The sequence below is a fragment of the Monodelphis domestica genome, chromosome 3 (assembly GCF_027887165.1).
Source record: "Monodelphis domestica isolate mMonDom1 chromosome 3, mMonDom1.pri, whole genome shotgun sequence".
Lineage (NCBI taxonomy): Eukaryota > Metazoa > Chordata > Mammalia > Didelphimorphia > Didelphidae > Monodelphis > Monodelphis domestica.
Window position 1 is genome coordinate 383,761,124 of NC_077229.1, and position 27,623 is coordinate 383,788,746.

At 36.5% G+C, this 27,623-nt stretch overlaps 1 protein-coding gene, 1 long non-coding RNA gene and 1 other non-coding gene across 3 annotated transcripts in view; 1 reads left to right on the forward strand and 2 right to left on the reverse strand.

Moving 5' to 3' along the window:
• Window positions 1-1,481: 1,481 nt before the first annotated feature.
• LOC103102047 (uncharacterized) lies at window positions 1,482-8,631 on the reverse strand. The gene is made up of 2 exons (XR_464103.3): window positions 8,309-8,631; window positions 1,482-2,298 (listed from the first exon to the last, which is right to left on the reverse strand). It is a non-coding gene; the product is annotated as an uncharacterized LOC103102047 (long non-coding RNA).
• LOC130458679 (small nucleolar RNA SNORD123) lies at window positions 2,398-2,466 on the reverse strand. The gene has a single exon (XR_008918079.1). It is a non-coding gene; the product is annotated as a small nucleolar RNA SNORD123 (small nucleolar RNA).
• A 604-nt stretch (window positions 8,632-9,235) lies between the features above and the next one.
• Window positions 9,236-27,623, forward strand: part of SEMA5A (semaphorin 5A) — a 657,936-nt gene continuing 639,548 nt past the window's right edge. The window contains exon 1 of the mRNA XM_007486811.3: window positions 9,236-9,670. The gene's annotated coding sequence lies outside the window, so the exon portion shown is untranslated. The remainder of the gene's footprint in view (window positions 9,671-27,623) is intronic.

Below are 27,623 nucleotides of genomic sequence, written 5' to 3' on the forward strand. Positions count from 1 at the left end.
TAATATACATTGAAGTTCATAGTTTTAAAATGGGCTAATAAGATAGATTTAATCTATAGTCAGTCAGTTTATAAAAGTATCGTGTCTAACTAACTGGTAGACAAAGAAGACACCCTGTGGGGGCAGTGTGGGTTCTGGGTTTTAGTTACAAATATTGGTCATAGGGTAAGATATTTCCTGCTTTATTGCTACCTGCTTTATCCTGACCCTGCTTCTCCTCATAGTTATAAATAAATATGTATTGGATTAAGCTGTATACAGCCAGTTCATCCATCACCTTCAACTACTTTATCCTAACAGCTTTAGCCTGTATCTATCATCACATCAGTGTCAATCAGCTATCAATATCCAAACCCCAAACAAGATTAATATTACCCATAACAGGACATTTATCTAGGAGAAGACTTAGGGATAAAAGGGCTAGTCATTTGATAGGCATCTTTAAGTATATGAAAGATTTTCATGTGGAAGAAAGATTAAATTCATTGTGCTTGGTCTTGGAAAGCAGAACTAGGATTGATTCACAAAAATGAGAGGGAAGAAAATTTAGGGTTGATGAAAGAAAAAAAAATAATTCTTGATAATTAGAGCTGTCTAAAAGTGGCCTGGTAGCCAAGGTTCCCCTAACTGAAGTATTGAAGCAGTGACTCAATGACCATTTTCTTGCTGGATTCTTGTTAAGGTATAAAGGGGATTAGGTTGACTCTGAAGCCTTTTTCAAGTAAAAGATTCTTTGTCTACCTGACAAATATCTTTGCAGTCATATTATGCTTTGTTTCAAGAATGGCTTAAAATAGGCTATGAATCAATGTTTTGCTTGAAGCATGAAAGCTCTTTGTTTCACATCAACATGTCAATTTGGTTGACAGTTACCCCAGTGTAGCATTCCCATCAACTAGTCTTAGTGCCCTTCCCTAATCCTACTTCATCATATGCCCAAGTTCGAACCCAGAGGATGAAGATTTTGCTATAGATTCTTTGAATAATAATTATCCTTTGAGAAACTAAGAGGAGGCTTCATCTTATGGATAATAAAACAAACTGAGACGCAACTTCTCTAATTTCTTAGATCTGTGTTGGCAAACTTATGGAATACCTGCCAGAGAGGACTGCTCCCCTTCCCTTCTCCATGCACACCTCAGGATATTTCTCACATCATCCAAACCTCTGCCAAGCAGTCCAATGGGAGTGCTATCCCCCTTCCCCAACTGAAGTAAGGTGGGTTGCTCACATACTATGTGAGGGTTGCGGTTTGGGCACTTGATCTCTAAAAGTTTCACCATCAGTGACCTAGATGACAGATACGAGTGATGACTTCTATTCAATCTGAAGCTTTCTGGACCAATGCCTCTGGGTTGACTCTCACAAAACAGTATTTTCACAAAACAATTCACAAAACAATTTTCTTATATTTAACATTTTTGTTTCTTTGTGTGGTTTAAATAAATACATAATGAAAAGATAATGAAAAGGACTCGAGGTCAGATTTTTGAAAATGAAACTTTTTATTTTTTTCTTTGTGAAATTCCATTGGATTTCACTTTCATGATTTTTTCCTTGTCATATTTTTCTGCATTACATTTTAAAAGTGTGCTATGGCATATTATCTTCCTGTAAAGTACACTCCATTTGTCAGCTATTATTAAGTTTTTTCTTAAGTACTAGAGTTAAGACATAATATTTATACAAAACATTATTTTTAGCATTTCATTATTTATTTTTTGGTGAAATTAAGACTGCTTTTTAAGAAATCAACTAAATCCATAGGCAAACATCTTTATGCTTACTTATTTTAGGCTTACTAATCTCTAGAATATTTAGCCTTCTAAGGACACTATTAGATTTAAATGAAATTTTAGCATTATTACTTTCATTTGGCAGATGTTAATATTATTTGTTAAATAAATTAATTTTATTATGAAACAGTTGGTGATATTGCACAAATATGTAGTTATAAAAAAACAAATAAATGGACAAAAATATAACTTATCTTTGTAAGGAGCATAAAAGAAATAAAAGGGATAAAAACCGAACACCCAAGGGTTACCATATGTGACCACTGGCTTGTACACAGCAAAATTCAATTAAGAATTAAATGGCAAAAGGCCATGACCTTTAGCTGGTAGTTTTTCATAATTTCAACCTAATCTTATTTCTTCTTTTTAAATATCACAGATATTAAAATTTTCCTTTCATGTCAATCACGATCCAAGTTAGTTGCTTGCTCTCTGTATGGGAATCTTCACTTTCACTCTATCTTTGCTTCTCTTTTCTGAGATGTCAGTTTCGGGAAAATAACTGAAATGAGACAAAAAAGGAGGTATAGAAAATAAAAATTGGTTAATTATTTTAGAGACTAGATGAAAGAAATATGCCATTCTCAATAAAGGAAACCAAGGTGAATCAGGAAATGGATGGCCTTTTCAAGTCACATGAATCAGTTCCCCAGAATTCATCATTTTCACCAAGGAAATAAAATTTCCCCCTTAACATTGTGATTATTATGTCAAAATTTACCCAAAATTTTACTCAAAATTTATTTTTTAAAGATATAAATAAAAACTCATATTCTTATTCTGAAGTAGTATGGTATAAAAAGGGGAAATGCTGGACTTGGTTGGAGTCTTAGTACCTAGGTAGGAGTCCTTGACTCATTGCTTGCTAATTATGTGATCTTGGACAAATCATTTAACCCATTTATCCTCAGTTTCCTCATCTTAAATATGTGAAATTTGGATGAGATGACCTCTAAGGTCCCTTATATCTTTATATCCCTTTACCTCTAAAGGCATCTCTATATTTAAAATGTTATGGTCAAGTGGTTTTATTGAAAATGTTTATATAAATATATACAGATACACAAAATATTTAGCCAATTTAGAAAATACAGAGTTAAATATTGATGTCTTTTATCAGAGGAAACTACTGATTCTCCCCACTTCACAGCTTACTCCTTGATATTAAATCAGATGCTTAGGTGGGCAATTATCTCTTCAGAAGACCATGAATGTACCTTTTATTTCACCATAATACATTTTTATAGCAAATGATTTTGGCTCTGGGGAGAATGCAGTGCTACCATAGAACAATGAGCGTAAGGAAGAATATTATTTTTTAAGTATGAAATTTCTGACTTTTGTATGTTAAGAAGAAAACTTCAGTGAATAATAATACTACCTTAGAGCTTTCTATTCAGTTTCCAATTGCCTTTTGCAGCTGCTTGACTTACAACAGTTCCATACATACCTTCTGGGATACCAAATCAGACCACTAAAGTATTCCAGGCTGATATCTCCACACTAGGAACAGATGTGTAATACTACTTTTAGTTTTATGGTGTGACAAGAGTGAGTACTTGTTCTAGTGGCTTCTGACTGTTGGGCATGCGGACAAACTTGAAGGGATTGATAGGAATGGATTCGCTATCTATCCCCTGGTGTGCCAAAATGGAAACATAAGCAGTGAGCTCTCCATTCATGCCCTCTATCAGGCCACATATTTTGTTGATTACCCACTGAGTTCAAGAAGCTCTTCAGCCTGCAATCCCTTAGAGTCTGAGAGATGGAACACACCTGCCTTAGTAATTGAAATTTCCACTCCAAATCTTTGCATTGAACCTACAGTGAGTGCTCCATAATTGTAATAATTGTGTAATTGTTATACAGTCTCATTTAGAACGAATGGACTACCAGAACCAACTAGTTTCATTGTAATCAACCCAACTAAGCAAACATTACTAGGTGGAAGATACTGTGCCAGGCTCTGGAGATTCAAAGGAAAAACCAAATAGCTCTTCTCCTCAAGAAGCTTACATTTTTTTCTGGGGAATGTTCACAAAATGTAAATGGGTAGGGTGGGAGCACTGGTGAAGACCAGGATCACAAAAGGTCTCCCACAGGAGGTGGCAAATGAGTTGAGACTTAAAGAAATGTAAGAATTCTAAGTGGGAAAACATAGACTCCAGGCATAGGGGATACTCTGTGTTATGGTAGAGGGGAGGGAGATTATTGAGTTTGTTGAATTGCAAGTAGGCCATGTGGGATGGAAGACAGAAAAGGAGTATTGTAAAATAAAGTGGGGGAAAGCAGAATGAAGCTAGGATGTGATGGGCTTTAAATGCCTCAATTTATATTTTAGATTAAAGGTAATAGTTGGCTACTAAAAAGTTTTTAAGCAAGGAAGTAACTCGGTCAGGTTTTTTTTTTTTTTAATATAGCTATGGGGAAGAAGATTGGTAGAGTGACAGACTCAGGGGCAGAAGCCCTGCTTCTGACATATGGTAGCTTTGTGAATCAGGACAAGTCACTTTGCGAGTCAGTGGCCAAGGCAACTCATTAAGAATATAAATTTCAGATAAAGAGCTGACATTATTGATAGTTTCTTCCTCCAGGATTTCATAGGTCTAGCTCCTATCGCTAATATAATGTTAAAGAACACAGTAAACTGAGGAAAAACCTATGTCTTTAAGGAAGTTCAAGGAAGCAGCATGTGAATAGTAATGTCGAGTAAGTAGAACTGGGAGTCAAAGGACACCTGAGTTCAAATCTCAGTACTCCAGGTAACTCTGAGTTTAAGTTACTAAGAACCTTCACTGATAGAGGGGATTTCTTCATCAAGGGATTCCCTTCATCAGTGAAACTATAGATCCATTCCCTTTCCTCCAGTGGAAAATAATTTGGAGTAAAGAGAAACTAGAAGTTACAATTCCAAGAAGACTGTTGCAATAATGTAGGATAGAGTTAGGGTGTGAGCTAGAAAAAAGTAACATATTGCAAAGGTAGCATCAACACAACTTGGCAAGTGCCTGGATCAGTCCTCTTTCTGATCTTTCTGCTGCCAACTAGACTAATTTTTTAATACAAAGTTTTCTTTCTCTTGGGCCATCTGAGTAAGAGTAACACAGTAAATAGAAGGCTGTTGTTTTGGAAACAGCATTAGCTCTCAAGGTAGACAAGCTGCCAGTTACTACTTATACTATTCTGAAGTTTCTTCGTCTACAAAACAGGAAAAAAAGCAGAACATATTACATAGTTCACAGGGTTATTATGAGAATCAAATGAGATAATCTTTGTAGAATGTTTTGTAAAACACAAAGGGTTATGTGAGCTGGTCCATTATCTTCTCTCCTCCCTTTAAAAAAAGTCTTCTCTGGTATAATCTAGATGTAGGAAGGGAGTACCAGAAACTTCCTCATTGTCTCTAACCAAATAACTAATGAAGGTGATTTTGGTAAACTACATGAGAAAGAGGGTAGAAAAGAAATGGTGTTAAAGTAAAGGTGTAAAAAATATTTAGTAAAAGCACACCTCTTTAAATAAGAGACAGGATCCCTATTAAGGGAGTCATAGAGTATCTCACAGTACCTTCCAAGAATTAAAAATTGGTGATTGGGTTCTGATTAAGATTTAGGATTGTTTTCTCAAAGCTTTCCCACTATTTGTTCTTTCCAGGTATTAAAGAAAAAGAATGTCACTAATAATGATTATTGTTATTTTATTGGTAATCTGCTGGTCTACTGGGTAAGCCACAGATATAAAGTTGTAATGGATCTTGGAGGTCCTCTATTTCAACCCCATTATTTTCCAAATGAGAAAACTGAGACTATTACCCAGTTAACCCCAGAAGAGAAGTTCACTCCTATCAATACTCCAGGATTTTAGGTTGGGAGTCTTCCAAGTCTAGAATGCACTACCTCCTCATTGTAGTCTCTTAGAATTCATATTTTCCATCTAGTAGGCTCAGCTTTTTTTTCCCCATAAAAACCTTTCCTGATTTCCCCCACAGCAGCTGGTGCTTCCTCCCCCCCCCCAACTTCCATTATCTTCTATATATTTGGTATCTACCAAATAATATGTTTTCTCCTCTAAGCATATTATAAGCCTCTGTAGGGCAGGGACTTGTACTTTTTTTTTTTTTGCATCCCCAGGACCAAACCCAGTGCCTGCAGTTGGTAGGTGAAGTGGTGCACCTTATAAAGTGAATCCAGACACCCAGAAGTTCAAATTAATGGAACCAATATTTATTTATTGATTGATTAACAAATGTACCTACTGGTGGTCAGGACAGACTTTTCCTAGAAAAAACTGCACCTGACTGAAGTTACAATTCAGTTTTTATAGGGTGCAAGATACAAAGCAAACAATGTTCATTAATGAGACATAACCTTGATGAAGCAAGCACGCCTTATAGTCTGGAAGCCAGATTCATCATTAGAGTGGGGTACAGGACAATTCATTGTGTATCTTATCCTAGCCTGGATTTTTTGTTAGTCAGGGAGTTACTTTCTCATGGATACTGACTGTATGTTGTTTTGGTTCTGAACTAACTGACCTTCACAGGAAAGCTCATTTCTGACTTCTGCTTTCCCCAAAGAGAAACAGGTTTTCTGAGCATTGACTTAGTTTACCTCACTTCATAGGCACTCCATAAGTGGATAATGATTAACAGATAGAACAATGATCTCACAAGGGCTAGATTTGCACTTGCTTTCAGGAAACCATTGCTTCTTTCTTATTGTTGATATTCTCATTACCCAATAATCAGTGACACAATGCATTATAGGCTCTAAAAGTTGTAGTCTGAAGGTGGGGCTTGGTCCCATTCCTGGTTTCAATATATATGTTCATAAGAACCTATGCAAAACTAAAGAGTGGGGTATCCCTCTGGCTACAGTATTAAAACCCTTATTATCCAATTTGCCATCTTCCTCAACCTATTACTTTACAGCGCATACACATTCCTTCCCCCAAGGAATAAGAGTAAAAGTTCTTATCAGAGCTATAACTAGGGTGGGGCAAACAAGGTTTAGAGAAAACTGACAGCACTTGTTTTCCCACAGCAGAGGGAGAATCAACAAAGCTTAGTTCTTATTGAGCAAAAATGATTAATTAAAATAGGAAGGGAGCAAATGGGTTAGGATGAGTGCCTTTCATCTTTCCCTCTTTCTAGCCCAAAGGTGCAAAATTCCCTAGTTAAATTATGTGGCTCCTATGCAAACAATTTGTAGGGATTTACAATCATAGTTCCATCACTTTGGAGCTGGGACCCTGGAGGTCATTCTCCCCATCTTCATTTTTAACAACGAGGAAACTGAGATCTAAAATGACTTGCCCAATGTCACCCAGAGCCAGAATTTGAGCCCAGAATTGATAGCATATTCCAAAACCAGCATGCCTTACAACTGCAGTATGGCTCAGGATATCTAATAGCCTCATTTGCAAAATCTGCTACTTCCCATTAAGCTACCTGGAAACTTTATTGGTGTCTTTTCTTTGTGTGACTATCCATACTCAAATGGAATGGGTTCCAAGGACTCATTCAAGCAAATGTATAAATATGTATTCAAAAACTATGTATATATTTATGATATAGCTTTATGTGTATTTTTTTTCCATTTAGTACCACCTGAAAGCTTTTCATTAGAAGTAGGAAGAAACTAATATTAAAAAAGTTGGAGTTCAAGAAAGTTATTGAAATGACAACTAGGTTTATAAAGATACATTCTATTCTGGAAGGTTGGCTGAGGTTAAGTGTGACAACTTTAAATGTAGATTATCTGAAAAAGAATGGAAGAACTTTTCACTACCAAGGCATACCAACTGATATCTTTCTAGTCAAAGTAAAAAAAAAAACCAAAAACAAAAATAACCAACAAAACCAACCACACATTCCAAAAGGAAAAAAATAAAAAACCTACCACTCTCCTACCCACATGCCCATACACAGTCACACCAGAAAAGGAATGGGACACAACTTCAAGGATTTTCTTCTCTTTTTTTCTTTTCTGAAAATACAGTTTTAACCTTAGTTTATCTGCTTATGGTAGTTCAAAAAATACTCCTCCCACTCTCAGAAATCTTCAGAGTAAGGATATTAACAAATGGTTTCAAAAATATTTGAACACTCTTCGGACTTAGTTATAGGTCCAGACACTAGCTATTTGAGTTGCCTCGTTTTACTCTTATGGAATACGTTTATTTAATTTGTTTATGCTCTTGATTTAACTGATTAAATTACATTAAGAACTAGGAGCTCAGTCTTGTGTGTATATATAACTAGAAGTCCAGAGGTTTACACTTAGAAAAGAGGAATCATGACTCCAAGACTTGCCCAAGTTACTTCCTCTTAATGCATCTATAACTTTCATCTCATAGAATGCTTGAGTTTTGAAAGTAGACAGAAAGAAGCAAATAACTGAAAACTGGACGGTACCAGGGGCACCGGCATGCTTAACTACAGACTAACCTGCTCTGATTCCTTACCAGTTCCCCCTCCCCAGCCGTCCCCTGCACAGTAACTGTTACTGTACCTGGAGTGGAGGTCTGGAGATTTCGCTGCCTGTAGGGGCCCGAGTGCCACGTTTTAGTGCCTGGCCCTCACTTTCTCGGGACTTTTATAGAGAACTCCCCTAAAAATATCCAGAGAGACACGTCGATAGAGAGGGGGAGGGAGGAAAGAGGGAAAGAAGGCGGGGTAGGGAAATGGGAACGAAACACTTTTTATGTGGCAGAGGAGGGGAAAAAAAGAAACTCAGACTAACTCATATATAGGCATAGGGAGGGGAGAGGAGACTTGAGACGTGTCCGCCTCTGGGTCAGCCAGAGGGAATGGTCTTGGTAGGGGGCGGGCTCGGCTTGGCCGAGGCGCGGAGTGGGGTGCAGGGATGGGCAGTAATTTTGGAAGCCTCCCCCTGCAGGGGCTCTCCAGGAGGTGGGGTGTTTGGAGCTAGCCCACGTTCTCAGGTTTCACTCATTCAGAGAGGAGGAGGTGCGGGGAGAAGGAAGGAAAGGGGGTAGGAGAAGGGGGGGGGGGAGGGAGGAGGAGGAAGAGGAGGAGAGACGGCTGCGATGCCGAGTCGCCCCTGCGCAGCTCCAGCGGCAGGGGGTGGAGGCAGCGGCGGCCGGCGGTGGCGGCTGCGGGGTAAGGGGGCGGAGAGGTTTGGGTAGAGAGCTCACAGCTGGACTCAGTGGAGAGAGTGAGGAGTCCCAGAGAGTCCTGGAGAGGGAGTCTGAGTGCGAGCGCGAGGGGGACCCCTCTCCACAGCTCACGCTCCCCGGCTCCGCTTTCCCTCGCGCGCACACTCGCTCCTTACACTCGTAACGAGCTGCTGCGGCTGCGGCTGCCGCCGGCGCCGGGGCTGACCGGCCGGCCGGCGGGGAAGCCGCGTGGGGCACAAGCTGCAGCGGCTGCAGCTGCGGCTGGGCTACCAGAGAAAGGGAGGAGGAGGACGGACGGACGCTTGCTCAGGGCTTGCTGCAGCTGCTCCCGCTGTCGCGGCGTCGCTTTCCCTCCGGCCTCTCCCAGACACTGTGCTGTCTCTTCTGGGCTGTCCGGAGATTTGGAGATCCCCGGCTCTTTTCTACCTGCTGTTCGCCTACGGAACTGGATTTATCACCCAACTTTCCCATCTCACCCCGGCCAAGCCGGTACTCGGTGAGAGCCTTGTCTCCTCTTCAAACCCGGCTCCTGGACCCAAGACACTGCCCCCCCGCGCCCCCAGCCCCCTGTGGGGGGTTTCGTGTTTTGGAGGGACGGGTGGGGGGGAGGGAAGGGGACTTAGGTGGGGGTCTATCTATTTGACTTCCTTTTGCGGGGACCTGAGAGGACCTGCGGAGCGTCTCCGAGCACTCAAGTGCTCGATGACCTGGGCAAGAAGCCGGCACAGCACCTGGTGAGAGCCCTTTCTTTCCTCCTCCCTTTCCCCCTCCTCTCCATGCCACTGTTGCTGCTCTCATGTCCTCGCAACACTGCTGCCGGGCTTGGGTTGGGGGTGGTTGGGTGGATGAGTGGGAACAGGCTAATGTTTAGTTACGGTACTGGTCGGGGGATTGATGGGTTCCTGGTATCTAAACAGCATCAGGTTGTTGGAGGTGGTCTGGCAAAGGGGACTGTAGTAGGATTCTGGTTATCTGGGTCATCATCCTTGGAGCTTTTAAAGGTGTTGAGATTTCTTGACTGCGGGGGACCTATAGTTCCGCTACTCAACTGGTTGTAACCTAAGTTTACATTCTAGACTTTAGTGTGCCCGTGCAAGTATTCAAAGGAAAGTATAAGGTAGGTGTGTGGCTGTGGGAAAGGAGAACCCCCCCCCCCCAAGAGTGGCGTTTGAGGGAGCAGTTAAAGAAGACAGGCAGAAGGGTCTAGTAGAGGCTTTGCACCCTCCAAGTCTCATGATTTCCCTAGTCTCTTTTGGGAACAACTTTTCTTGGTCTGTTTAAGGAGATTCCCAGAGAATGCGAAAAACGTGTTTGACTAGGGGTCCAAGGGTTGTGGAAAGACTTGAATTCTACTTAGAGGAGATGCACAAGAAAACAGCTATTCCTTACACTGCACGGAGGCGGGGCCAAGTGTTGAGAGTTCACACTCCTAAGGAATGAAAATAATACACATAAAAAGACAGTGAAAACAATAAAGGGGATGGAGCTTGTCCCTTCTACATGGGGTAGGGTAGGGAAGAATTTTTCTTTCTAGGATTTCTAGACTCTAGTAATTTCAGTGTCCAAAGATCTCTCCTTCACGATATTCTACACCTCCCTCTCCACCTCCTCCCCCCATTCCTCAGCACTCTCCAGTAACCGAGTTTCTAGGGAATCTTGAATCTCTGTATCCTAGCAGGATTGGAGAACAACTTAAAGTTTGAAGAGGGAAAAAGAGAGTCTCTGAATGAGATTCTTAAGTCTTCTTACTCTCAGAGACTCCTTCTGTAATTCGTTTGTGTACTGGAACCCCGACGGTCTGATAGGATTTGGCGGGAAGCGTTACCAGATCCTTTCCAAGACTGCTAGCCATTTGTTTTACCTGGATGCTGCTGATAGAGTTGGGAATGAACTTTTCAGTGGCTGCTAGGCATAAGGACTTCCGGCAGGGGGCGCTGAGAGCGAGCGCTCTGGCTTTGGGGAGACTGCTGTAGGCTCATTTAGTAAAGACATCAATAAGCAAGCACTTTGAGGGTCACAGTTGGAAAGGGACAGAGGGTAAATCTTGCAACTGTTTCATATTAAGGAAGACTTCTTTTTTGATCAGAGAGAGCTGTCAGTGCGTGCATTTTGAAGGGAGAAGGATGGTGTCTTGAAAAATACTTCTGGATTTTTGTTTGTCACAGACAATTCCTGCCTGGGCATAGTTTGTAAATGTTGTGGTTTGCTCATGAATAAATTGAAATTCTGTCTGTAGAAGTTACAGTTAAGATTTTTAAGATAAATACCTCACAAGGGAGTTGAAAATTAATCGACTAGTGCTTCTTGTGCTATATATGTATATTTCATGTTTATCGGCTTAACAGATGACATTTAGCAGTTGGGAAGAGTTTTATTATTAGTTATGTTTGATCACAGCAGTCCCATTATTGATTATTTTTAGTGGAAGATTTAAAAATATGCAGTTGACTTTAATATTAGGGTTTTAGTGGAATGGTTTTAGAATATAAAATTTGATACACATAATTTGATAGAAAAACAGCCTTGGACTTAGCATAGTGCTTGGTTATCCATAAAGAAGCTCTATTGAGAATATAATTACAACAAAGAGAAGATAGCAAAGCAAGTTGTTAACAGCTTTTCAGTTTGTGGACAAATGGGGCACTGTTTTCGTCCATCATGATTCTCATTGATAGAAAACTTTAAATAATCACTTATTAAAATACAGCTGGCATGCTTCTATGAATATTCTAGTGCAAAAGGCTCAATACAAACACTTTAAAACATTGTATTTAGTTCAGTTATGGTCACATATAGTCTTTTCTCCATCTTTGGTTATTTTCCCAAGCATAGTCAAGATTATTCAAAGTCTCTAAAGATTTTTGAGGAGTCTTCTGTCCATTAAAAAAAAGTAGATATCTAAACTATATCTGCTCAACCTAGTCTTTTAAAAAATGTTTGTGATGGAACAGTGGTTCATCCTGAACAGTTTTATCATTGGACTCTACAAGTGTGTAGTACCTTTAAATATTTTTACCTTTTGCTTGCCTTAAAAAAAACAATTGGAATATATGATAATAGTCTTTTTATGACTTTTACAAAAGGGTACCCTCTCACTTAGTTGTTTTAATGGTAAACAGCTGTAAGACCCCTGCTGAGAGAAAAGCTTTTATACTTTTGGGTGGTAAAACTTGTCTTTTTCCAAAGGGGGGATTTTGAAATGCTCAGAAATGCATCAGTAGAAACTCTTGCTGTAGGTTTAGCTGCATTTTCCATTTAAGATTGAATCTTCAAATTGTCATCTATTAACCTCTAGAGTCAAGTACCATAAGGTTTAAAGCTGTTTCCCAGTGGGTGTTTGTTAAGAGATGGGCAGGAGACATAATGTCAAAGATGTGATGGAGTCATTGTCCCAGACTAATTTGCAGAGCACTACAAGAGTGTAGACAACTGCTTCTTGACTGAGCATATCTATGCATATGACAGTTCATTCATTTGGATTATCTTTCTGTTCTTATCTAGTTTTTCTTATCAGGTCAATGGAAATTAAGCCTTGTTTATTACTGGACATGCTTTAAAGTGTAGAAAACAAAATTTTGGAACACAAAAGTTGAAAGATGTAAAAAAATTATAGCGCAAAATGGCAGAAAGCAATCTTCAACCATAGCTAAACTGTTAAAGACCTACCCCAAGGAATTGCACTGGATCACCAGTTTAACAAGTGTTCCTTATATAATGCATTACTAAATGGATTAGATTGAAGTAATATTTCACAATCAAGATTGTAGTACTTCAGAAATGTCAATTTGCATATAGCCATACTAAATCCTAATTGAGCCCCCTAAAGGTCTTGATTCTAAAATTACATTTTCATCTTTTTATATTGGAATTTTTAAAAGTTGCCATAGTTACTTGTATACATTGGTGGAAGGCTTTTATAATTATAACACAGATGTGTTAAGGAAGTTCTTATTTTTAGTGCTAAATAACTGAGGAATATAAATTAAGTTTCTGTTCAACTGCTGAATTAGACAAAAATTTTTGGTTTGACAATTGAACTTGTCTCTGATGATTCAAACAGAATAAGTTCATTTATAAATTTGACTAAACTTTGCTACTTAACAAATATTTTCCATAAACAAGTAGTTTCCAGTAGCTTTTTTCTATACCAGATACCTAGCGGTTTTGTGAATTCATTTGCCAATTTAATAATTATTTTGTCTGTTGAATTGCAGAAATGAACTTCAAAAAAAAGGCAATCTGATATTTTTTCCAGAGTTGGAATAATCATATAACCTAAATAAACCAGGAAAGGAGGATCTCAAGGGAGACAGTTTTTTTTTTTTGAAGTCAACCAACTGAACATTTATTATCAATTTACTATTTTGCCAGGCACTATGCTGAACTCTAGGCAATTAGGTAGTATAGTAAAGTCGGGAAGTGACCAGGGGATAGAGTGCCTAGACTGAAATCAAAAAGACTCATCTTCCCAAGTTCACATCTAGCCTCAGATACCTACTAGTTGTGGGACCCTGGGGAAAGTCACTTAACCCTTTTTGCCTTAGTTTCCTCATCTGTAGAATGAGTTGGAGAAGGAAATGGCAAATCACTCTAGTATCTTTGTCAGGAAAACTGCAAATGTGGTCACAAAGAGTCAGTTAAGATTAAAAATGATTGAACAATAATGCTAAACAAAGGTAAAACAAAGAAAGATGAAAATAGTTTTTTGCCCTCAGGGATCTTCTGTCCTCTTAGAGAAAAGTCAATATCTAGTTAAATACAAGATATGTACAGAGTAGATGGAGAGGACACTTTGATACATTTTCCTTAATTTTTATGTCATGAATTTGACATATTACTAGTTAATTCCAGAAGTACTAGTTAATTCCAGAAGCTATTCAGTATTTGGCTGAGAAATTTTTTTAAGTGAATTAGAATACCAGCAGAAGAATCTAAAATTTTTAAGATTTCCACCTGCTGAAAGATTATATTAGAGTTTTTGGTTTGGAAGTTAAGCAAAATTTTGAACTCTGGGATCAAGAAAAGAATAAAAGTATATTGTTCTTTATTCAGCAACAGATAACTTTCAGTAACATTGTCTGACGTTTGAAGGGTGTCAGGCTGAAAAGCATAAACTTTTACTCTTCAATAAATTAGAAACAAATTTCAAAAACAAGTTTAGCTTGAAATAGCATTAAAACAATACAAACTGGAAATTCACAAAAGTGCTATTTGTAAAAGCAGCCTATATTCTATATAGGTTGTATGATTAAAATTAATATTCAGTAACTCCAAATATAATATTTTATGAAATTTATTAATAATTACTTGAAGTAGAAGAAATAAAAAGAACAAAAGTAAAAGCCTGAGTAAAAAACACATGGGTAAATTTTCCTGCCAAGCCCTCACCCCACCTCCACAGCTGCATTTCTGGGAGAAGAAAGCAAGGGTAGTGCTACACAAAACTTATATCCTCCTTATGTTAGTACTTAAGGTAGATATATAACTGGAATGCTGGTAAAGAGAGTCCCTGGGGAGCAAATTCTAATTATAAAAGGTAATACAGTGAATATTGGGGTCTAGAACTAAATTCTGATACTGCCCCACATTCTTAATTAGTTGTGTTAGCATGGTCTAGCTACTTAATCTCTCAGCCTCCATTTCTTCATTGGTACATTGGGCATAATATTAGTATCTATGTCAAAGCATTGTTTGAGGGTCAAATGAGGTGTCATACCTAAGATGCTTTAAAGTGCTTTCATCATGAACATCATGTATTTATTTAACCCTAAGTGCCTGGAACTGTGTTATATTCAGGGAATACATGAAAAGGCATAGTTTTTGTCCTTCAAGACATTCACATTGTAAAGGCAGAGAGAAGTACAAATTATTGTGCAAAGACAAACTATCTAGAGTGTAAATAGGTCATTTTAGAAGGAATATACTGGGGGATGAGGAACTGGGAAAAGCCTCTTACAGAAAGTAGGATTTGAACTGAGTTTTGTAGATAACCATAGGAACCCTAAGGTTGAAATGAGAAGAGAAAATATTCTACGTATGAGGGGACAGCCAGTAAAAAGGCAGAGATTAGAGATATGGAGTGTTTTGTTTGTTGAGCAATAAGCAAGTAGGGTAGTATTGCCAGACTGTTGAGTACATAGAGGGGAGTGCAGTAGAAGAAGGTTGGGGAAAAAAAAAAAACAGAAGGGGACAGGTTCTGAAATTCTTTAAGGGCTAAATGGAGCATTTTATATCTGATCCTAGAAGGAACCATTGGAGTTTATGGAGAAGATAATGGCATGGTCAGATCTGTATTTTAGGAAAATGCTTCACTTCAGCAGTTGAATGGTAGATGGACAGATATGGTAGATAGGGGGACCAGCTAGAAGTTTATTGTTTTAAGTCCAAGTGTGAACTGATAAGGGTCTGCACCAAGATAGTGATGGCGTCAGAGGAGACAATGGGACATAGAAGAGAGATGTTGTGGAGGTGGAAATGATGAAACTGTAGAACGAATTGACTATGTTAGATTGGTACAAGTGAGGAGTCAAGGATGCCAATAATGTTGAGAATCTGGATTACTAGGACAATGTGGTATTGTTGATAGTAATAGGAAAAATTGGGAAGAGAGAAGGGTTTGGGATGAAAGATAAAGAAGAGACTAAAGGGCATTTTATAATGCTTTATTCTTTGTCATTTATTACTGGTCATTCACTGGAGCCCTTTAAATGGGCATAAGAAGAATTCCAGATTTTTTATTTTATATAGCATGTTGCTCATAGTTAGTAAATATGTTGGTTGGTTCAGCATAAGAAACAAGATAAATATAAAGCATGCTAATATTAATATTTTATAATATACTCTATACCATATAAATAATAAAACATATAATTATATCAGTATGTATGGAAAAGATTTTTTGATGAAGTTCAAAACTCATTTTTGTTAAACTCTAGAAATCCCAGAAATAAATGGACCATTCCTTAATATAAAAATAGTGCTTATTGAGCATTATTTATGCAAGTGAAACAATATAAGTATAAAAAGTATATGTAATGAGAAAAGTTGGAGGTCTTTCCAGTAAGATCAGGGTTAAACCAAAGATTCACATTATCACCACCTTTACTTAACAAAATGCTAGAAATACTCACTATAACAATAAGACAGGAAAAAGAAATTGAGAAAATAGATGCAGGTAAGAAAAAAGAAAATTGTCTCTTTTTTTTGCAGATGATAGAGTGTATTTAATCCTAGAGAGTTATCAAAATAATCAGTAAAGTTGAGGATATAAGATAAATGTCTATTAATAATCAGCATTCTTATATGTAACTAACACAACCCAGGAAGAAGAGTTGGAAAGAGAAATTCCATTCCAAATCCCTTCAGAAACCTTAAAATTCTTGTGAATATATCTTCCAAGATTCATCCAGGGACAAAAGAAGTCTAATTACAAAACACTGCAGAAATAATGACAGATCCAAATAATTGGAGAAACATTAATTACTCATGGATAGTTCAAGCCAAAATAAAAAGTTTTTAAAAGTCCACCTAAGTTATTTATTTAGTATTGTGCTAAATTCCCCAAAGAATGTTTTATAGACCAAGAAAAAATAACAAATTTCACATGGAAGAATAAAAGGTCAAGAATCTGAAGGATAATAATGAAAAAAAATGTGGAAAGGAACAGTCTATTAAAGGATTGATTTCAAACTGTACTGTAAAACATAAATCATTATAAAGAGTTGGTATTGGTTTTTTAAGAAAAGAAAGCGTGAAATCAGTGAAACAAATTAAGTATCCAACACACAGAAGCAAAGAGAGTAATATGGGATTTGACAAATCCAAAGACCCAAACCCAAAGAAGGATTCACTATTTGACAAAAACTGTGGGGCAAAGTGGAAAATAAACAGAAATTAGGTTTAAATTAACACTTTCAAATAAGCTCCAAATAAATCACATATAACTTAGATATAAGTTACATCTACAATTACAAACAAATTAGAGAAACACGGAATAAATGAATTTTGATCATATAAAACAAAAACGTTCTTGCATAAACAAATCAATGTAGCAAAACTTAGAAGGAAAACATGCTGGGAAAAATTATTTTCAAACTGTTTCTCTGATAAAGTACTCATTACCAAAATGTATAAGGAAATTATTCAACTACATATGAATAGAAGCTATTCCCCAGTAGTTAAGTGGTTAAAGGATATGAAAAGGCAGTTTTATTTTTTAATTTTTATTTAATTAGTTTAGAATATTTTTCCATGGTTACATGATTCATGTTCTTTCCCTTCCTTCCTCTGTCCCCCCTTCTGTAGCCAACGTGCAATTCAACTGGGTTTTACAAGTATCATTGATCAAGATCTATTTCCATATTATTAATATTTGCAATAGAGTGATCATTTAGAATCTATATCCCCAATCATATCCCCATCAACCCATGAGATCAGAGAGTTATTTTTCTTCTGTGTTTCTAAGTCCCTCAGAATTGTCCTGGATCATTGCATTAATACTAGTAGAAAAGTCTATTACAATCAATTGTACCACAGTGTATCAGTCTCTGTGTATAATGTTCTCCTGGTTCTGTTCCATTCACTCTGCATCAATTCCTGGAGATTATTCCAGTTCATATGGAATTCCTTCATGAACAAGTAGATTTTAAAGGAATGAATCCAAATGATTAACAACCCTATAAAATGGTCTAAATCACTTTAAAGAAATTCAGATTAAAGCATCTCTTACTTAACAAAGAAGAGAAGTAGGAAAATTGCAAATATTGGTAAGGCTGAAAGAAGACCGTTACAGCAGTGCACTAGTGGTTCAGCCATTCTGGAACACAATTTGTTGTATAGAATCTTTAGAAAATTACCAAATTATGTATACCTTATGATGCAACTAGATGGCACAATGGATAGAGCACTAGACCTGGAGTCAGAAAGATCTAAGTTCAAATGTGGTCTAAGATACTTGCTAGCTGTGTGACTCTAGGCAAGTTATTTAACTTTATTTTAAAAATTCTAATTATTAAGTTATTATATTTTATTATTTAAAGTTATATAACTTTAATAATACTTGTTTGCCTCAGTTTCCTCATCTGTAAAATGACCTAGAGAAGAAAATAGCAAGCCACTTCAGTATCTTTGTCAAGAAAACCCTTAATGAGGTCATAAGAGTTATATACCACTGAAATGTCAGAGCAATAAGAAGTGTACCCTTTGCCCTGTCTATCCCACTATTAGACCTATCCCCTAAAAAATCAAATGGATAAAAGGATATATATATATATATATATGTATATATATATATATGCATAAGACTATTTATGCAGCCAAAAATTGGAAAATAAAGAAGTGTCCTTTTATTGAGAATGGTGAAAGAAATTATGGTAAATGAACATAATAGACAATATTATGCCATAAAAATTAGTGAAATGGATCCTTTCAGAGAAATATTGGAAAACCTTGATGAATTAATGCAGAGTGAAATGAACAAAACCAAAACATTTTTTCATTGATGACATTATAAAGACAAATAACTGAAAGATTTCAGAACTCTGAAATCATCATAAATTATGTGTCCAAAAAAAAGACTATGGAACACACTACCCACTTCCTGACTGAGAAGTGAAGGAAATTTTTTTTTTTAATTTGGACAATGAGGGAGAGAGAGTTAAAGGATGTATCCTCTCAGAGAGCAGTGTCCTTCCATTACATATTATGCACTTTCAGAAGCAAGCTCATCAATTACCCCTATATTCCTTCCTAACACGAGGATTGACAGCAAGACCCTCTGTGTCTGCTCTGAGGAGAAGGCTTCTATTGGCAAATCCCCTGTTACACTGGCAAGGAGAAAACATTTCATGGAATGGCATGGAGGTGGGAATTAGAAAATAAGGTTAAGAAAATAGTTCATAGACTAATTTGGCTGAAATGAACGTGTAAAGAAATGTAATATAAATGTATATAAAAGAAAGTAATATAAAATGTTTGTGAAAAGTACTGAAGAAATAATATATATTTGTTTACATCTGAAATGAATTCAGTTACTGACAAACAGTATGAATGATGCTCAATTCACCTTAAAGGTAGTGAATTCGTTTTTAATCTTCAGAGGCCAAATTCTCTAAATATTTGCCAAAATTTCATTTGATAGCCAGGTTGAATAAAAAGTGAAAGGGCTGGTAAGTATGACTGTAAGAGGGAAAATGTATTGGCTATTTAATGGTAAAAGTAATATGTTTTTCTAAATTAGAAAATGGCATGAATAAGATTTTGAAAGTTCCTGTGTCCTAGACATGCATTAATATTTTGGATCTGAATCTAATGTAATTGTGTATTCTTAACAAACTTGCTAAAAAAAAGAAATAATTAAAACCTATAATCCTGTTGATCATTTATTTTCATTATCAAATTGGAACTATTTATTTCCCAATCCTGTGTTCAGTCTTTTGCTATTTGACATAGTTTTCTGCTATTTTTAAGTCAAATAGTAGAAAGAATAAGAAATCATGCTAAAACAAAGCAAGACAGGGAAATTTATGTTAAGGAATCTCATAACCAAACAGGCTCTTGAGTCATGACAAGCTTCAGCAGTTTCTCTAACAGGATCAAGATTTAGATCTGTTGTAAAAATTTAATGATTATAAAGCCAAGAACATTGTTTATAACTCATGGCATAAAGCAAGATAATTGTTCCAGAGGCTAAAGTTAACTTGTCCAGCAGATATTTTAATTAAGCTGATGTTCATACTGATGTTAAATGTAAGTATTAGCCAATATAATAGATTTGCTTGTAAGATATCTATGATTTAAATCTCTCTGTGCTTTCTAGATGTTGACCTGCCTGCACACAGCTGAATATTATAATTACCAGAAAGTCTTAGAGTCAATAAACATTTTACAATTCTTTTTGAATCTTAGAAACTCTTTTGTGTATTGATTAATTTGATTTTTCTGTACATTAGTGATCAGAATTTTTATGGGAACTTCCAAATTTACAAACTCTTGACTTGTATGCATATATCCCAATCCTGTTGGGATAAAAATGGGATAAAAATGGGATAAAAAATGCTTCTTGGATTTCCTTTCTACAAGCAGCAAGTAGATATTGAAGCTTTAGGGGGCAGAGGATTTGCTTTTCTTTGGATGATCAGAAACACAGAACTCATTTTCTAACAGATGCATTGCATAAATTGTAGATTAGGTTCCTAGGCTAGGCCACAGTCTTGGTCTGTAGCTTGTTACATAGCTGAAGTTGTATTGAGCTTGGTTAAGATTGTTGTTGACTATCATTGCAATCTATGAGTAAATATGCATTTAAAATTCTAATTCATCAACTTAAACTACATCTTAAGGGAATAAACATATTGTGAGTGTCTTTAGCTTTTAGGAGAGTGATAGATATTAAAATGAGTTTTTAATACATACCTTTAAAATTAATGCATGACCTAAGAAATGGAAGCTACTAGCATAATGATATTGGATGAATAATTTTTGAGTTTATTTTGGACTGGATTTTGTTTGTTCAAAAATGGCAACCAACATCCTGTCCAAGAAACTGGCATCCTCTTTCAGTGCAGCCTTCTCTCCCAAATAACCAGACACACAAAATGAAAAAGGAAGGGATTGTAATAAAACATATGCTCAACAGCCATAGTGTATTTTGCATTTTTACTTACTCTTTGTACATTATTAGAGGGGAGGTTTATTTTCTTTCTGAGATGAGACTAATAAACTTTGTTAATCAATTGGATTTATAGCCTAAAGAAGCTAATGCATAATCTCTAGAGTTAGTGTAAATTAAACCTTCAGAAGCATAAACACGAATCCTATTATGTTTCTTGGACATCTTATACTGCCTTTTCATTATTTCTATAAAATCTACTGCCAAGACCAATAGATACCAAGGTGATCTCTATATCTATATTAGTTAAACCTCTGCCTCCCTATAAATTGTGTCAGCTCTTGATCTGGAGATAAAAGAAAAGCTTTATTTATAGGATGCAAACTAAGTTGGTTAAATAAATTCCAACAACCAGTCCATCCTTTGGTATTTTGTAGACCCCCAAGCCTTAACTCTTGGGCTGGATTTCTTTCACTTTTTGACCACTTTTCCTAATGTTGTATACACATCCTAAGAAAATAAGTTGTTAAGGACTGAAATTTTTGACTTAGAATTTCTCCCAGGTGTTTTCTCTTATGCATTTATTTCATTTTCCTTCTCATATCTAAAGTACTAGAAAGTATTGCCTGTCCTCACTAATTCTACTTCCTCTAGGCTCACTTATATTGTAACTACCAATCTACTGAGACTTTCTCATAAAATACTGTCTCAACTTCTATGCTCAATCATCTTTTCTCAGTCTTGAAATTGAACTCTCTTATTTGTTGACATCTCTCCTCTCTTGTATTCTTTTACTTTGCTTTCCTCTTGATTCTACTCCTAACTATGACTGATCTTTTCAGTGACCTTTGCTAGATGATCATCTCCTATTCCCCTTCCTCAAGGGTTTTTCAAATATCTCTCCTGGACCTACTTCTCTTTTTTGTCTCTCATCATGGGTCTGGTGAGATCAATTTCCTTTCTATGCATATGACTCTCAAAGGTTTATGTCCATTTCTAATGTCTCTCTTGGGTTTCGAGCTGTGTGCTGGACACCTTTCCTTGAAAGTCCTATTGGTATTTTTTTCTGCCTTATATATTCTGCCTTAAATGCTGCTGTCTTCTAAACTTCCTTAGTTTTGTGCAGGGTCTGTTATATCCTTCTAATCATTTGTGACCTTGTAGTCTTTAATACTTCCCTCTCCCTTCTCTCTCATTGATTCCCTTCTCCTTTCCTTTCCTTCTTCTCCCCTTTCCTCCTCCAGCATTGTCTGTCAGTTCTATCTTGACATGATCTTAAACATTTTCCATTTTTTTCTTTGCTCACATAACCATCACCTTAATTCAGGCTTTTATCACCTTTCATATGGACTGTTCAAAGAGCTTCCTAACTGGTCTTTACTCTTCTGCTCTCCAATCTGTCTTCCACACAGCTGACAAAATAATCTTCTTAAAAACATATCTAAGGGAGCTCCTGTGTTCAAATCTGGCCTCTGACACTTCCTAGCTGTGTGATTCTGGGGAAGTAATTTAACATCAACCACTCAGCCCTTACCCTTCTTCTGTCTCAGTTCCAAGACAGAAGAGAAGGGTTTAAAACAAAACAAAAAGATTTTTTAAAATCCATATTTGTCACTTCTGTCTTTAAAAACCTTCAAAGGTCACAGGACAAAACATAAACTCCTATGTCTGGTATCTATTTAACATTCTTCATAATCTAGCTCCAATTCTAGTTGTATTATTCTCCACGTAAAATACTTTCCAGCCAAATCTAATTACAGCATATTCCCTGATGATAGTATTCCATCTCCCACTTTCTTGCCTTTGCATAGACCATTTGTCATTCCCTCCTTTTCTCTAATTCTCAGAATATTATTCTAGCTTTAAAACTGAGCTTTGATGTCATCTCTTCTTGAAATTATTCCCTATTTGTTAGTACTTTCTCTTTTTTCCATATTATTTAGTATTCATTTTATCTGCTTTGTTGTTATATGCCCCCTGCTTGATTTAGAATGTAAAACCCTAGGATGTTGGCATGATTTCAGTTGTCTTTGTATCCCAAGCACCTAGTATCAAACCTTGTCCATAGGTCTTTTAAAAATTGATGTTTTGGGTATTTACATTACTTATATTACTCAATTGAAGAAAGAGAAGAGAGACAGAAGAAGAAGAGAGGAGAGAGAGAGAGAGAGAGAGAGAGAGAGAGAGAGAGAGAGAGAGAGAGAGAGAGAGAGAGAGAGAGAGAGAGAGAGAGAGAGGCAGAGTGAGACAGAGGCAGAGAGTGAGAGTGAGAGTGAGAGAGAGAGAGAGAGAGAGAGAGAGAGAGGGAGAGAGGGAGAGTAGGAGAACAGGAGAGAGAAGAAAAGAAAAAGGATGAAGTAAAGGAGAGGAAAGGGAGAGAGAATGTGTTTAGAGGAAAGGGAGAGAGAATGTGTTTGTGTATGTATTCCCCCACCCCCACCCCAACCCCTCAGGAGTCATATAGTCAATAAAGGATCATATGATCAGGTTTCAGGCCCCCTATCCTGATATCAGTAGTTTCTTTATTTAAACTGCAAGTTTAAAATAGTCCCTTGGTAGAGATGTATGCATTACTTGACTCTATATTACATCCTTCCTGTTTCAGTGTTGTCTTGTTGGCAGAAATGACTGTCTTCTGCTTTCCTCTGTTATTTGTTGCTGCTTCCATCTGCTTAATGGTATTAAAATCAACTACTCTGCTCTGCCAAGGGGACTTCCTAAACTCTCCCTTGGGCACCTTAGTTTCCTTATACCAATTGGCTTCCACATGGTGACTTTATGTGGGAATTTGTATTTTGGCAACTTTAGTATATGTTTCAGATATATCTAGTACTTCTTTTGAACTCTGGCAGAGACTAATTGTTGGTTGGTGTTTTTATGCATTATTGCATTGGTAATAAAATCTTTTTATCTGGCCCTAAATGTCTGCAAACATTTGCTTTGAATGATGCCTAATTTTTTTAGCTTTTGCAGCCATATGCAAGAGCTGAGTCTATGAAAAGAGTTTAACATTCTTAATATTTTTTCTGACATAGTTGTATTATAGCCTTGCCAAAAAAATATCACTTTCACCGGCTTGCTCTCTACCTTTTTTTCCCTTCCTTTCTATTTAACAAGAGACACAGAATGAGAACAAAATAAATAAATATACTTACTCTACTCATTCACTGTAAATCATTTTGGTGCATGATTAGCCATTTGAGAAGTTAGTTTAACATTTCCTTATGCTGTTCAGGCAGAAATGCTGTGGATTATAATCCTGTTCTGGATGTCTACTTCTTTGGTTTCATATAGTTTAATAAGATAGCCCCTGGGGTAGCTGAGATAAGTTCATCTTTTTCTATTTCCTGGAAATTGTGACTTCATGGATTTCATTGATGTCTATTTAGGGATCTCTTGGTCTGTTGAATATTGGGAGACAAAGTGGTTTGATAGTATTACAATACCAGCAAACTTTTATGATAAAACAAATATTTTCAACATCATTCTTAATTTTTTGGTCTGAATGTGACTAGAAGTTTCACTTTTACTCTTTTAAGTTCTAATTAATTAAGATGCTCAGTGTTAAAGCCCAGGGTATTGAGTCAAAGGCCTTGGTTTATGAATTGGGAAAAATCATTTAACTTTACTGGGCCTCAACTTACCTCATTTATAAAATTAGAAGGTTGGACTAGGCAACCTTTAAAGTTCCTTCTATACCTAAATTTATGATCTATTGTTCTAATTACAAGAAAAATGGCTCTAGGAAAGGAATAGAGAAGTCCTGAATTATTTATGCCATAAAACATTTTTTCTAAGAGAAAAAATATGAAGAGGATTTTTTTGACTTGATTCTGAGTCCTTTCCTTTCTCTGCAGAGGATCCAAATGTTGACATGAAATAAGATAGTTTATGAAATGTATAGAGCTCTTACCAGTATTCTGGCAAACTGAACAAGGGAGAAGGGCATTGAATGTTTACCTAAAATTGAGGGTAACAAATGAAGTTAATTCCATCTTCTGATGTTACCTAGACTTATGCTTTTTTTCCAGATAAAATCATACTGGAAGAGTTTTTGGATAGTACAGATAAAAGAAAATCCTTTAAGATTTATTCCAGATTAAATCCAATGTTAATTTTGACATTTTAGATGTCTAAATGTGATGGAAAAATCCACATTGGAAGAAAAACTGATATAGATAGCCACTGAGTCATCTAAGGTAAGATGGCCAGACATTCTATGGTAGATAGGATAGATTTGTCCTTACTGTTTATGTGATATTTATAATGTGTTACTATAATATACTTTATTAATATCATTGATGTATAATGTTTTAATATTATTAATATATTTTGCCATTCTAGGGTCTACTTCTTTCTTTAGGATTTCTCTGTCTTTTCTTCTCTTCCTTGGTAATTTTTATTGTTTAATGGAGGAAAAGAGGTAGGACCATCCTTAGTTGAGGAAAACCTAAGGTTAAGTTCTGTCCCTGATACATTCTAAGTCTGTGGCAATGAGCAACTCAATTAACTTCTCAGGTGCCAGGCTACTCTTTTGCACCATCAGTAATTTTATATACTGTTGTCATTTTGACTCTCTTTTCCTCCTTACACAATAATCCCCTTTCCCTTTTATTGACATGATGCAAAATTTTCCAGGTTTCCTGACAATATACCTACTAATCACAATAACCCATTTGTGTAACTTTTATATTTACATACTAGCTTAAATTTAATTTTCATATGTTTCTGAGGATTATTTACTTATTTCTATTTTCAGAGTAGGAAGCAGAAGCACTTAACTGAGATTGTATTTATTATTATTCATTATATTTATTATTTCCATTTCATATTTCACCAAGATTATGACTTGCTCAAGGGCATATAATTAGCATGTATCTGAGGCAAGATTCAAATTTAAGGTGTTCTGACTTAAAGTCCAAGGCTCTATCTATTCTCTTATCTGGTAGCATCATGATCCCCCCTATCAAAATGGAAGTCAGCTTAAACATAAATGCTGTGACTATTTTCTTCTTTAACATCCAAGAAGTTTATATGTTACCAAAACCAATTCATATCATAAAATATGTGATTGAGGGAATGTCTAATCTGAAAAAGAACTGATCTGGATTCCTAGTGGGCATGGGAAACCTCAGTGAAATACTCATAGGAAATGAGAAGGAACTATATAGCACCTTGGAAGAATAGGTTTTATAACACAATCTGGACCAGAATTCCATGATGCAAAGGCATGAAGATGTTGCCTACACAGGTAAGGCGTCAGAGATCCATCTAAGTATCAGTGCTTCTAGACATAGAAAGAACACGGTTTTTCCACATTTAATTATGTAAATTGAAGTCATTCTTTAGGTAATAGTCACTGGGGACATCATGTTGAACAATTCAAGTCCAGACAGCACCTTTTTGGCAGTCAAAGTTTTCAAAGCAGGCTCCAACTTCAGGACGAGGGCCAGATTTACTTTGATTCCCCATAAGGATGAAATTCCTCTCTGTAATGAGCATGTGAAAAGAAATCACTTGGATAAAAACTACAGGCTGAAAAAAATAATCAAATTCATTCACTTCAAGGTATAAAACTTGAACTGTTAACTTTTGAGAAATTTCTCCAGAATTTGTTTCTCAGGGGCCATTTCATTAGTTTGCTTCATAGAAAAGCCAGTTTAAAGATATATGGTTCTTCTCTCCTTGGCATTTTCTCTTCACAAACAGGATTTGAGCAAGTTCTCTAAGACATGGTTATACCCTGAATATTCTTTGAATAACTTGCTCAAAGTGAACAGCTCAGGGCCAGTAGGCTGAAAGTTTCAGAGCAGAGCTTTAAAGTGCTCCAACTCAAATCCTTGAAACTATAAACTGAAGAGTGGCTCAAGATAAAAAGGGAGAGTACTCAAATGAGTCATGCACTTTGCTAAAACCACGCAATGAAATTTTTCACAAGACTGTCTATTGATGAAACAATTATTTATCGAAGTGGGCTCAAGACAGTGTTGTGGCTTGATCCATTCCCTGAGAGAAAATTGATTTGGCGAATATGGGGATAAAGAATACAGAGAAATGGACCTTAAGCTTATAATTGGGAAGCTGTTTCCCACAGGGAATTGTGAAAGCTCACTGACAGCTCAAATTAGGGATTCCCCCCGCCCCCATCTCCATGTAATGGAGGTTTCAGTAGCAAATCACAGATTATAATCAAATAAAGTGAAAAATTAAATAATTTCTTTTGTTAGGGGATAGGTGAGTAAGTTAGAATTGAAGAGTAACTAAAAATGCTTTCATTTCAAATTAGAGAGAGGATTTAGACTATTAGTTGGCCTTTCAAGAGTTTCACACTGTCTGATTTTATGTTGTCCTATCTATTTCAGTTAAAAGAATCACAGTGGCCCCATCACTAGTGTAGATCTGTTGACATTTGGGGGGGAAATTCAGCAGAGTAAAATGTGGACTTTATATTTTTTCACTATTTTACCCAAAAAGATCATAGAGAGATAGTTGAATTTTCCCAGGGATGACTGCCATCAGTGATAGATTGGCTTTGGGTATATAAGCATTAGGAGAGAGAATCTCACACTGAATAATGAAGATCCCAATTGAACTCCTGAAGAGTCCCAGTTCAGGTTAGGTCTTTTATGAAGCCAGAGTTGGCTCCTCCACCCCCTTTTCCTCTGAGAAAGCAATCATTTTTGCAAAAGCAATCAAAGCACCAATCCTTTTAGTAATCAGAGAGCCTGTGATCTGAAGAAGAGCTATGAAGCGTTACGATTCAATTTGGTATGGGAACATGGTTCAAATAGACTGGAACAGCCTGCTGGACTTCCTGTCTGAGTTGTATCCATTATGGCCAATAAACAGCAGTTACAAGTTTACTTCAAACTATCTGTAATCATGAGTCTCTATTCCCTAATTAGTGGCCAGTAAATATTGGTGACAGCTGAATGAGCTTTGATAAAATTCTGAACTTTCACCAACCTGCCTCTCACTGCTATTAATTATTTAAAATATATGTGTGTATATATATATATATATATATATATATATAAATTCCCTGAAGAATTGACTTACAGGCATAAGTTCCATGCCTT